Source organism: Zootermopsis nevadensis, unplaced genomic scaffold, assembly GCF_977971745.1.
Source record: "Zootermopsis nevadensis isolate Lab colony 2312 unplaced genomic scaffold, Znev_1.0 Znev_ptg000001l, whole genome shotgun sequence".
NCBI classification, from domain to species: domain Eukaryota; kingdom Metazoa; phylum Arthropoda; class Insecta; order Blattodea; family Termopsidae; genus Zootermopsis; species Zootermopsis nevadensis.
Window position 1 is genome coordinate 14,372,204 of NW_028259133.1, and position 13,589 is coordinate 14,385,792.

General features: G+C 37.5%; 2 protein-coding genes across 3 annotated transcripts in view; both read right to left on the reverse strand.

Moving 5' to 3' along the window:
* bru3 (CUGBP Elav-like family member bruno 3) overlaps nucleotides 1-13,589 on the reverse strand; it is a 704,578-nt gene that overhangs the window by 618,269 nt on the left and 72,720 nt on the right. The gene's annotated exons all lie outside the window — the stretch shown is intronic.
* Nucleotides 1-13,589, reverse strand: part of LOC110829673 (CUGBP Elav-like family member 3) — a 443,424-nt gene that overhangs the window by 140,926 nt on the left and 288,909 nt on the right. The window lies entirely within an intron of this gene.

Here is a 13,589-nt window from a genome sequence, read left to right on the forward strand (position 1 = left end):
AAACTCTTTTAAATTAGCTTCTTCAGAAGGCGCAGAGGGGGATTTAACCATAGCTGCAGAATGCGTATCAGATATGCCTTTGTTCTCAACAACAAGAACTTCTGCACATTTTGTTACAAGCACGACCGAAGGTTCCACATTTTGCGGTGGCAGTGGGAAAGCTGGATAATGAATAGGGAGAATCCAACGACAGATTTTCGCGTATTGTAAGAAGCTGATTGCATGAACTGACAAAAAGGAATGAGAAAACAATTGATCCGTCATTCGGTATGGAGAAGCGACTGCGATGCAGAACCTGAAATCGCTGTTCTACACGCCAATCCCACACGCTTACCTTAAATGTGACGTATGCTTTTCTTATTTCGAAACATTTCGGCGTATTCAAATACAGAACTAAACCCCTTGTTCCATAAAACCCAAATCGGCGTCCATTTTCTTTTAGTTCCCGTTTTCCGATTCACCCCATTTGAAACTCCTCCTCCTACCCTCGCAGTTAAGAGAAATTTGCATCAGAAGTATTTCTATCTTCATTATAAGCAAACAACAAGAGAAGTACATGTTCTCGCTTTCCTTTCACTCAGTTCTTCAAAACGGCAGGACACTCCTCGTTCACTGTGCGCCGTATATTGAATGCGATATGGTAATTTCATTTCTAATTAAATTGCATCCTTTTTCCTATTTTCTGCACCAAAGTTAATAAATTTAATAACAGAATTTATATAACAATTTTGTATATTAGACGCAAAAAAGATCAAATTAGTTTCTTCCCCACCGCACATTCAATTTCTAATGAACAAAATGATTGTTTGAAACTCTTTTCTTGTTGGACTTTATTCATTACCTGTGTAATTAAAAAAACGTTTCGGAAGTTAGTTAGGAAAACATAATCCTGATCTGCTGGGCCTGGTAAGTGAACCAGTTTTAAATCAGGTGTGTGATAGTCCCTCGGCCAGGGAAACCAACAGGTTAACTGATCACTGCCCTGACGATGAAGGCAGTGGGCACCTCTAAAACGTCGATCAATTTCTAAAAGACCGTAATTCGCATTGTGTCAGAATACAGTCACGTTGAACACAACAATCTGATTTAAACCAAGATGTCGTCCTTGCTGTGTCTTGTTTTTGGATGTGGACGTGGAAGATTCGTGTTCAGGAATGCGACCAAGGAAAGTGCTCTGTTCGTGAATGCAGCTAGGGCAATTCTTGCCCATCAACAGAGTCACGGCAGATGACTTTGTTCATAAATCTGTCAAAAGCAGATTTTTTTTCGCAAACGCGGACACGGCAGATGTTTTGTAAATAAATGTATTTACGAAACACGCCCTGTTCCTGAATAAGGCCGGGGCAGATGTTCTAATACGATAACGGAAGAAATGTCGTAGAAATTGTATCCTACGTTTTGTGTTGTGAACACAAGACCAAATTTTTAATCTGTAAATATTTGTGTAACTTTAAAGACGCCTATGAAGAACGCGTACTTAAAAATTATTTACTTACACTTATTTTTATTTCGCCACAGAATTGTAATATTTTCACAATACGTCAGATAAGGCTTATGAAATACAATCGAACATTTTAGGTATCGATTCTCGCTGCTGTTACTACTACAAAGACAGAGTGACGATAAAACCCACAAATGTCGGCTTACAATGTAGATAATACTATAACGGGCACTATCCATGGAACAGTTAATAGGAATGAGTGGCGGAACAATTTGCTAAGTAAATTTAGTTTGGTGTGTGTCTGTCTGTCCGTTCGTAGTCCGTCTGCCTTTATACCCAGATAGCGGCTGCACGTTTCAGGAGATGGAATTAGCAGTGGTGCAGCGGCTTCATAATGGGATGTTAACGAAAGCTAATGTAATAACCTTAATAGAAAATGGGCTACCTCTCACGTGGGAATTGATAGGAGATGAGCTGATACCGAAAAAAATACACTAACGCTGCGACCGACAAAATTTAAACAAGTCGTAAATGTTTTATTTAATTAGGGAGTTGAAGTTACCGTAACATCAATGAAACATTATTAATACTATATTATGTAAAACAAGCGATTTTGTGCTCAGTCAACGCAGTTTGATATTAATATAGCATCGTTAATGTTTATGGGTGGATAACGTTTGTAAAAAATGTCTAAATTTATGTTTCAAATTTCACAACGATTTTGGAAGGTATCTAAGATCTATGAATTCAAAAATAATAGTAATTATATACTATTCTTTGTTGTTAATATTGTTGGTTATTTGGTGGTATAGTAGTGCTGTTTGATGATAAGCGTATCTGGCACGTTAACTACTTCTGTGTTACCGAAATTGTTCCTTGTAACTAACATCTACGAGGTGCGATCGGAAAGTTTCAAGACTGTGTCAATAGAGGGCGAACCGGATGTAGTACGAGCTTCTGCCGCTAGGGGGTGCGGCCTACATTCATAGTGAATCAGTGTGCCAGCCGGAATCATCGAATTAGCATTTGTTTCTTAGTTACGGGCGTTTTGGTAGTGCATTACACCGACCCTCCTGCGATTTCGGAATGGCGTGTGCATCAAATTTTGCCAAAGACTCGCCAAAACGGCTACGGAAACCTATGAAATGCTAAAGCAAGCTTTTGGGGAGTCCGCAATGGGTCGTGCACAAACTTTTGTGTGGCATTCACGTTTTAAAAATGGCCGAACCTCTGTCGATGATGACGAGCGTTCTGGACGACCATCTTCGAGCACAACGCCCGAAAATGTTACGAAAATTCGGCAGGCTATTCACGAAGATCGACGTCGTACCATCAACGACTTGTGCGACATTGTTGGGATAGGCTATGGGACCTGTCAGCTGATTCTAAAGGAAGAACTCCACATGCGACGCATCGCAGCCAAGTTTGTGCCAAGGCTCCTGTCTGAGGACCAGAAGCAGAATCGACTTCTCGTTTGTCAGGGGCTCAAAGATCTTGCAAGAACCGACCCCAACTTCCTTTCTAAGCTCCGTGTGACTTCTTCCTCTTCCCAAAGATGAAAGTTCAGCTTAAGGGAAGGAGATTTGAGACGATAGAAGAGATTCAGGCAGAATCGCAGATGGTGCTTGACAGGCTGACAAAGAAAGATTTCCAGGGATGCTTCCAGGCTTGGCAGCGGCGCTGGGATCGTTGTGTTCACTCCCAGGGGAGGTACTTCGAGGGTGATGGATGAATTTAATACCTGAGATAAGTGTACGGGTTTTTATACGCGCAGTCTTGAAACCTTTCGATCGCACCTCGTATATCGTCATTAGACTGGACAAATTAATAATGCCAAATTTTTGTTCCAATATTCAATACGCGTAGTTAAGTTTCCGGCCTCTTGTTCGAATCACAACAGGCACTCTTTGTTCTGTATTTTAATTGAGTAATTCACACAGGCTGATTTTATAGAATTTTCCTCAAATTTGCAAAAATTATGGCATAGTTATATCACCGTTAACCTTCACGCAAAATTATTATCTTTTAAATTACGCAAGTCTTTTGAAAGCAATGCGCTATGATATATCAACTGAATTCACTTCTTTAAAGATGCCGAACAATAGCGGACCCTTGTGATCACGACAATTAACAATCAGGTTAGATAAAAGACGAGGAATTTGTCGACTAGCTGAGCGACTATTAGCTACTCTGGATAAATACTTATTTATGGTGATTAAATCTTTAGATAAGTCTTTAATTCTGTAAATACAGTTTGTTTATGGAACAGTGTACCGTTAAGATATTTTCTATATGAAGACCTCAATATTACTGTGTATCTGCCGAGATACAATTTAAACCAGGATTCCAACCGCTGTTATAAATAGACATAACCACACACTTGAATTCACATAATGACAGCAAACTTGAAACGTAACACGCCATAACCACAATTTGCAATCAACACACACATGAATATAAGCCCCAAATCAAACCAACCACTCCAAAATGTTAGCAGCAGATTTCAGAAAACCACGCAATCTATGAATAATTTCATCGTACCTGACCAGTTATAGATCATTTCTATAGGACCACACAGCTCTGATTTTAATGAAGCAAATATTTGAACCTGTGAAATACTAGAGGAGACACAGAGTGCTGCTCAGCTCAATGCATTGTGGGTAACCACCTACGTTATTAGGGTTCGACATAACGTCATGCGGATTGCAGAGTAACAGGGCGCATCTTCACGAAACCACAACTTGCACCCACTTGCTTACATTAAAAAATAAAAAGTCCTTGTAATAATATTTTAACTAGTTAATAAATTTTCCGTCTCTTGTGGAACCAGAAGATCCATTACAGTGTTCAAAGTAACTTATCGGTCCTTATTATGGGCCAGATGAAACCAATCAATATTTTCATATTCCGTTTCCTTTTAGTCAACTTCAATGTCACCATCAAATGTACGCAAAGTACTGCGATATCTCTTCCCTTAAAATATTCGGCTAAAATATATTATTCTCTGCGTCACACGTGCTACACGCATCCCCTGCTAATATTTAATAAGGACTCCAGCTACAACTGTCTTCAACATTATTGATTCTCTTAATAATTACCCGCCATAAAATACCTAATATCAGACCAGTCGTAAGAATGTCTCAACGAGAATTCTGAGAATTCCAACTGAATGGTCAACATATGTTTTGGGCATCAATTCTGGAAGTGAAGGCCGTACACCATAATCTAGGTAAGTGTTAAATTTAGTGACGGACATGTTTGTCAAACTGACCAAAATTCTTAAAACATTTCTTTCATTTCTTCTCTTCGCAAAAAAAAGGGACCAAGAAAAATTTTCAAGAATCTGTCAATTTATCATATTCGAGGGTATTTATGGTTAGGCAACAAATAATTCCTTTAAAACTGTTCCCTATCCATTATTCATAATAATTCTAATGTTACATATTAAGTAATTATGAAATATTTAAATCAATAACAAATCAATACCATATTTTCCTCTGTGTTCTAAGATCAAATTGGATGTTACTTCACTGTAATTGTTTTAAATGTTTCCATCTCACTGTTATTAAATAAATAAAATATTATTTATAGTAACTCTTACTCTTGTTCGTGAAGAGAACGTTTTTACGTGTAACTTATTTAATATATTACTTCTTTCAATTTACTATGCTTTCCATGATGTTCTGCATTGGACCCTGCGAATTTTTAAGTTTAACCTGCTTACCAACGAAATATTGTATATTTAAATAAATGGATAAAGTGTTTGTACTGGCAAGAACGAAAGCACCCTTCTTCTTATAATTCCAAGTGAAGACAGCACAAGAAAGATGCGAGATTCTGACATGAAGTAACAGCACATCCTGCGAGAAACCAAAGGTCACACGAAGCCTTTACCTAACCTTGTTGTACGTCGGTCTGTCCTTCTCCTCCAGCAACCGCCATCCGAAACAGAATGACTAACTGAATCAGCAATGACCACACTCCACGTCGTAGCTCCTACAACCCCCTTCAACCACTACTATTTTGCATATCAATCGCCAACCCTCTCAAGCCCTCCAGACAAAAATGACGAGACCACCTCAGAAGGGTGAAAAACCTGCTGAAACTATGGAACACGAGGCAGAATCTACTATTAGTATTGCAGAATGCAACCCGTACCTAAAAGAAAACATAACACTTACCCTTTAAAAATCTTTAAGAAATGCAAAAATTAGAATTAAATATTTTAAAATTTCTCCATCTACGCGCAGGTTTTCAAAATCGCCTATTACCTCTAGGTTTCCTTAGTAATATGTTCATTTGTATTTAATCGTTTCCGAAAGAAGGACCATATGTACCACGACAATCATATATTCCTTAATATGTTGTGACCATTATCTCGTACGTCCCTTTCCTAAGCCGATAGAATGGAGATCTGTGCATAACAAAACAAGAAGTTGGGATATTAATTCAGCATTCTGATAGGCGGCACAAAAAATACAAGTAATCAAAAATCTGGCATTAAATATGATTTTGCAAAGCAGATACTAGTTTTATGATCGGGACTAACACATTTTAATATTTTCATACTTGTCAAACTACTCCCACTTTAAACAATTAGGCACTTAAATATTTTACCCCAACAGGCGACCTGATGTGGTCACTAAATGGAGAATTTTAATTTCAACGCGACAGTACCTATGTAACAAATGTTGATCGATGCGTAGCGATGAATACAGCTACTTCAGGGGTCGTTACATTACTGTTACGTCACTGCCTTTTAACTAGAGCATTAAAATCAATCCAGAGCTCATTTCCCTATATTCCTCCTCATTGGAATGGCGGTAGGGTAGGTATTGGAGAGGAAACAAATCAGGGTTAGGGCCACGGTTCTTTCATCTGTTCTGAGTTATTGGGAAAATGTGGTGCGCAGATTCTGAGAATATCCATACTCACAGCGCCACCATCCAACTCAAATCCTTTAATCGACCCTGGCAACCATTACAATTGAAATTAAAATACAGCGTCTCTGAATAATGGGAAAATATAGTTTCACTTATTAAGACAATATTTTTCCTTCCTATATTAAACGTTCACCTAGAATTAGAACTGCGGTAGCTGTAGCAGTGACGCCATATAGAATGGCACGTAGTTACCAACATTACGGAAGAAAGCATTTTCTGTATCTGCCAGAATTCATGGCGTCACAACCCAGAAGACCTTAATCGATTAATGTATCGCAGTGAAAACCTAAAATCTCAGACATAGAAACTCTGCTTAACAAAGGTAAGATGTTCACAACAGAAAAACTTCTTAAATTAAATATTTTCGATACAAAAATTGATGACACAATTAATTTAAAAATCTTAACTAACAATATTTGTAATAACAAGTGCATACAATGATTCAACATTTATATAATGTACACAATGAACCGGTTACTAAGATTATATATAACGTTTATGAATATATAATATAATTCATAAATACATAACACTTGTCGTCTCTTTTTATTGGCCACGTTTATTGTAATTGGTGTTTATAATTCAAAGGATTGCTTCGCCAAAATTCCATTTTCGCCAACCTCAACAGCTCAGATACAGAAGGGCAAAACAAATGAAACGAGAGAAGGAAATAAAAATGGTGGCGGCATAATACAAGAAAAGACGAATAATGGAGGCGTCTGGTTGTGGCGGGTCTTGTTAAAAAGCACGACGTAGAACAGTTGAACAACAGTGAGCGTGCGGCCCTACTTCCATTCATTTCATTTTTTATTATTGTTATTACTTCTCTCCTACTTTTACTTTGTTTTCTTCCAAATTCTCTTCCTCTTGTTTTACTGCAAAACTCATAACTCAAGGCAGATTACAAAGACGCGTGGACACGGTTAGTGGAAAATTCTAGTAAGGCAGTGAATTCACTTCTTTCGTGCGACAGTTCCTGGGAGGTGTAAGGCACAACACATGAGTGTCGGATGGATGAAATAGCTTCCAAATTCAGTTATTACGCTTTCCGGACTCATTATGTTAAAATGTAAATCACTTGGGAGGTAATTCAGTTTCAAATTTTTGAAGTAAAGAAAAATACAAGTTCTAAAAGTTCGCCTAAAAATCAAAATATAGACCAGAAAAACAAAACATAAAGTAAATAAAAAAATATATATTCCAGTTACCGGTAAGGTTTTTCTTGCTGCTGTACGTTCTTATTGTAATTATTATTATTATTATAATCTTTACTCTTATTTATTATTAAGAGATGATCAGTCAGCACGTAAGCAAAACTTTAATTATTATTATTATTAATCGGGGTCTTCATTTCACGTGTATATCCGTATGGTTAATAGTTGCGACGGCCACATTTTAAGTCAGAGATATTAGTCTACATCAATTTAATACACAGTTTAAAAATACTTCAACTGAAGATTTATTTTTAATCATTGAATCTGAGTGACGGTACATAATAACGAAACAGTATGAAATATACTGTATGTTCCATGTCCTAATTCAGAAGTTTAGCTATTCAGTGGTACAGAGATCTCGACCTCAGACGTTCAAATATTCCCTGTTTTTTGTATACTATGTAGAGCAGATTCACAGTAATTAGTTTTTGTCTACGCGTAATTAGATGTTTTCTATATAAATTGGTTTCCTCCTTTTCAAGACAGGCACCTATATACGTATATGCACTAAGGCCAACAGTCCTGTACCAATCCATACTTTATATTTATATTCTTTATGATATATCTTCGTCCCATCGTTACAACATTTTGTATATTCTTTGCAAACAGTCTCGTAAATGTAATATAGTCGAAGACGAATACACAGATCGTCGTAATGTGCACTGCATAATCTTGACATTTATGTATTTTGAGAAATTTCGTGTACATATAATTTATCCTTAAGCGTACAAATATGCCACGCCAGCTTTATAATAAAGTCTCCGCGTTCACATAAGACCACGGAATTTGGAATAGTAGCAGCTGCGACAATGAATCTCTAATACCAATCACCGTGATATTTTTATTATTATTAATAAATAGATATATAGCAGCCTATACGTAAATATATATTAAAATGGATATCGAAGTAAAATCAATATAATTACTATCAAGATTTGCTATTTTTTTTAAATCAAATTAAATTAAATTATATTATATTAAGTAGAAAATATTCTTGTGATATAATCAATAATGAAAGCTCTTGCTTAAAAGTTTTCATATTCTTTTAAATGTTTTAATATAATGTTTCTAGTACGTAGTTAAACACCGTGGAGAACAAATGCTTTGTCATGCCGTAACGAGGTGCGCATTACGGGGGTGGGGGTGGGGCGACACTAACAGATCAGAGTCGTCACGGGAACATATTACAAGCCAAGGGCTCCCTGACCACTATGACTTAGCCGCATGCATACATCACAACGTCCCTTCCTCTAACCCATGCACCCTATCAGACCTACCAACCGCATGTTACGAGAGTTCGTGTGCATTAACAAAGAAATGAGTACAATGTTGGTTACGTATGAACACATTTTCAGAAGACGCAACTCCTTTCTTGTCCTTGCGTTTTCGCGACTCGACTTCAGTTTGTAACTACGGTTTTCAGGGACGAGCCACATCTAATGTTGACAATTAATTATCCAACGTTTAGGCAAACGTTGTAGTCGTCATCTTCAGAATGACTTTGTAGTGGTTGGACAATTTTGCAAAATCGTGGAATAGCAGAATTTCAACAATGTTTATGGAACAGGATCCACTACTATGTTCAGAACAGCCCAACACTAAAACCTATCGATAGCTAGCTGAATTCAGTCCACACTGTTACACCGTGTTTCTTTGAACGATTTAAACTCAATTCTCCCGTTTACGCTTATATTGCAATAAATATCCTCTGCAGTTGTGTTGCGTCTTCTCAAAGGGGCATTCGTTAGAAGCACCGCCAATACGATGCACATTTCGGTAGATAAATCCTAATTATTTAGTTGTGACTATAATACATGTTGATTCATAACAAAGCAAACCACCTAATGTCGTTATCAGGTTTTTAGTATGAAGATTTCTGTCTTCTGGGTTGTTGCGCTGTGTAGTATGGTCGATGTTAACCAACGTTTCAGAGGTCATACTGCCTCCGTCATCAGAGTATGAAGATTTCTGTCTTCTGGGCTGTTGCGCTCTGTAGCCTGGTCGATGTTAACCAACACTTCAGAGGTCATACTGCCTCCATCATCAGGGCGATGAGTAAAGATTTCTGTCTTCTGGGTTGTTGCGCTGTGTAGTCTGGTCGATGTTTACCAATGTTTCAGAGGTCATACTGCCTCCGCGATGAATCGCCCTGATAACGGAGGCAGTATGACCTCTGAAACGTTGGTAAACATCTACCAGACTACACAGCGCAACAACCCAGAAGACAGAAATCTTCATACTCATCGCCCTGATGACGGAGGCAGTATGACGTCTGAAACGTTGGTAAACATCGACCAGACTACACAGCGCAACAACCCAGAAGACAGAAATCTTCATACTAAGAATCGCCCTGATGATGGAGGCAGTAGGACCTCTGAACCGTTGGTTAACATCGACCAGACTACACAGCGCAACAACCCAGAAGACAGAAATCGTCATACTCACCGCTGTGAAAACCTCAAATCATACAAAGATTTTAGTACTCTACTTCGTATTAGGGAGGTCCCGGGTTCAAATCTGACCCCAGAGACCGACTGTCGTTACTAAGGTTCTTCGTGGTTTTCGTTAGTCTCTCCAGGAAAATGCTGGGATAGTATGTGAAATTAGGCCTCAAAATCTTCGTTCCCAATTTATTATTTACTATCATCTTCTCATTCGATGCTACATTTTCTGAGATACTGAAGGAGTCGTTGCGTTACTTAGTTCTCTAGGTTTGTTTGGGTATCTTATCGCTACACGTAGAAAAATAAGTACATTTATCATTAGATGTTATTTATTGGAAAACCGGTACAAGAAAATGGAAGTATATTTCAGTAATTTCTATCATCAGATAACACATCGTTTGTAATTTGTTACTTGAATGAAACCAGCAGAGTATCACGTTTCGATCTAAAGTGACTGTACTTTACGCTACAAATCTTCAGTACTTCTGAGAGAGATGTGGAAGTGATATATGATAGTTCATTTGTCGTTAGCGCGGGGCTCTTAAATGTCACTTTAGTTGTATTTCATAACACAAGATGGGGTGAGTGGTCGTGCAGCTGGTTTCCTGGACTTGCTCCAAAGGCGTGGAGAGTAAGGAATACACTTGCTAATATTTCTCTTCTACCAGCCCCTCCCTTTCACCTCCCCTGTCCTCATTTTCGACATTTCCAGCGTTTAAACATATTGCCAGTTAGTTAATACGCACTGTAGCTTTCTTCTCTTATATCATGCTATACCATGCACTTTAAATAATATATGTATGTCTCGAAAAAGTTTAAAGTTAGCGGCTGTGATGTTCAGACATTAAGATGGATGCTTCTTATACTTAATGTAGTAGTTCCACACGGGACTAAGTAGAAGGCAATTGACGTATCTCAGACAAAGAAATAAAATAGTCAGTGGTATGGCTTCTAAAATTTCTTCTAGTCTAATCTGTACTGTCAACTGAACTTCATTTAAGCGTCTAACGAAAACAGAACAAAGCTGCAGGTCACGTTGCAATTTAATAAATTCTGTAAATTTTATATAACGCTAACTCTTGCTAACGTGTTTACAATAATACACCAATGGTTCCTATTCTGAGGCAAATATAGAGTCCACAATTTCAGAATTAATTTCTTTAAGATCCGTTTAAAAACTATTTCCCCGTGAATTACTTGGTCTCCCACGAGATCACTTTCCCTACGGTTTTTCGGCTAACAATTTTATACATTTCCTCAAGCACGGTACATGCCCCGTCAACACAACCTCCTCGATTTTATCACAATTATAATCCGCGGTGAAAAACGCAAATTATTAAATCTTTGTTGTAGCTTCCAAATATCGAAACTTTCATTCACCCATAAACGAATGAGCGCTGTCACGACCAGAAGACAGCCATCTTCCATGAGCTTTCGGTTTACACTACTCACTTGATGAAGAAATTCATTGGACGCTTGTTAAGACAGCTTCCACAGAACTTGATCTAACGACCTCCCACATGAGATTTCCAAAGCCTGTGCTGTGGGCTTGGTGGTAAGACCTATATGTTATTATTAAAAGGCTTGAAATGTTGTATAACTTTAATATTTCTAAGAAGATAAGCCGAGCAGCTCGCAATTCACAGTACCAACTCACCGACAGTTCCCGCCACTCTGAATTCTTAAACCCCGCTATAAATGTTAGTTTCCAACACAGACAAATCGGAGGTGAACACGTAACCATAAAATGCGAGGGGGTCATTAGGACCTTCAATCCTAGACATTAGAAAAGACGAATGAGAGAAAATAAAATGGAAGAAGGGAAAACGAAATGCGATAAAAGTGAGATCCAAATGATCAGGGTATAAAAAGAGACAAAATTAGATTGATCAAATTTGAGCAGTAGGAGGAGACAGTGGGTGTAGAAGTAATGGACCAAGGAGAAGGAGGAGGGAAATTGGGAAAGAAAAAAAGGAGATAAGTAAGAACAGAAGTAGGAATGGAGGAAAGGGTAACAGTGAGGCATCTCCGGCAGCGAGCAAGTCGTTAGGGCTGAATACAAGGCCTCAAATAAAGTGCGGGAGACGATGAGAGCAGAAAAAACTTGACCAAATGACCAAAAGCTAGACTACACACTGTACAACCAATGACATCATCAGTGTTGCCAACGGACTGCTCTCTCGCCAACCATAATCTGCTTTAAACCTAAATAAAAATTGTTACATCTAGAAAACGCAACTATTTTTTATATTACGATATCAAGGAATGGTAATTTGGTATATTCAATAATTGTATAATTGCCAGTGACATGAAATCTGCGTGTTGAGACCGAGAATATGTCTTCTTTTCATTGGTCCAGCATGGTGTTCTGTTCCAAAATTTCTTTTCATGAATTATGGGAAGTTTAATGTCTCAAGGAGTACAATTTAATTAAGGGAAACATTGTTTATTTATTTCATATGCAAAAATTATTAAATGTTTCAAATAAATAATTTCATTATTATTAAACATAAAAACAAATGTTAACTTCTGTTATGGTTATTTCCATCGCAGTTCCAAAAACCTTCTGACAAATTTACGGTCATCTGTTTTTGCAGAAAATACATCTTATACGTACTGTAGTATTATTACAGTACAGTTACAATAGATTTATTGTCCCTTTTTATTATTTTAATAAGATATAATTTGTATACAAATTATTGTGTTCATTCATGCTATGGAACAACTGTGGCTTTTGACTTTGAGATGAACACAGTTTTAATTTATGGTCCGACAATTTGAATATAGTTTTATTTTCATAGGAGATACGAATAAGGAGCAACGAGGCAAATGCGATACAATAAAGATCTTAATAATATGTACAGTTTAAATAATACTCTTTTGGGTATAATGGTAGTAGGACGATACCAACAAAGACGTAAAACGAATAGAAATATAACATTCTGAACATTCTATCGGATAACTTGCAACATACTCCACTTGAATGTTCAAGGCTTATTTCGAGGGAAAATATTAAAATTGCCTTCAAGAAATTTAGTTCCGTGTGTGAGCAGAACTGAAATAAACTGCCCAAGGATGAAGTCCAGCGACGGAACTTTGGTTCGATATAAATCGAGAAATACACTGCTCAAAAGGGTGACTATCAGCTTCTCAAACGCGAGTGTGCTCCGTGGTAGAAATTGGATATACGGATGAGTGCACAGATGTATCGATAAACAGATATACGCATACGAACACGCAGACACATAGACAGATATATGGACAGATATATTTTGCTTCACACGGCACCATTTCACTTTCCTGCGACATATGAATCTGAACGTGTAAGTCTAACGTATGAGAAGCAGAACCAGTGGTGTCGAGACACTGTGAATTATGTGCTCCAAGGCGTTCTCTGCAATGACTTCAAGTTCTATTGTTTTGCAAGACTCGGGTATATTTTAAAAGTTTATATAAAATGCAATTTATTACTATATGACAATATTAATCACACCACAAAGACGTTACTGCCACACCACTGTTCCTTTGAAGTTTACATAATTTATAT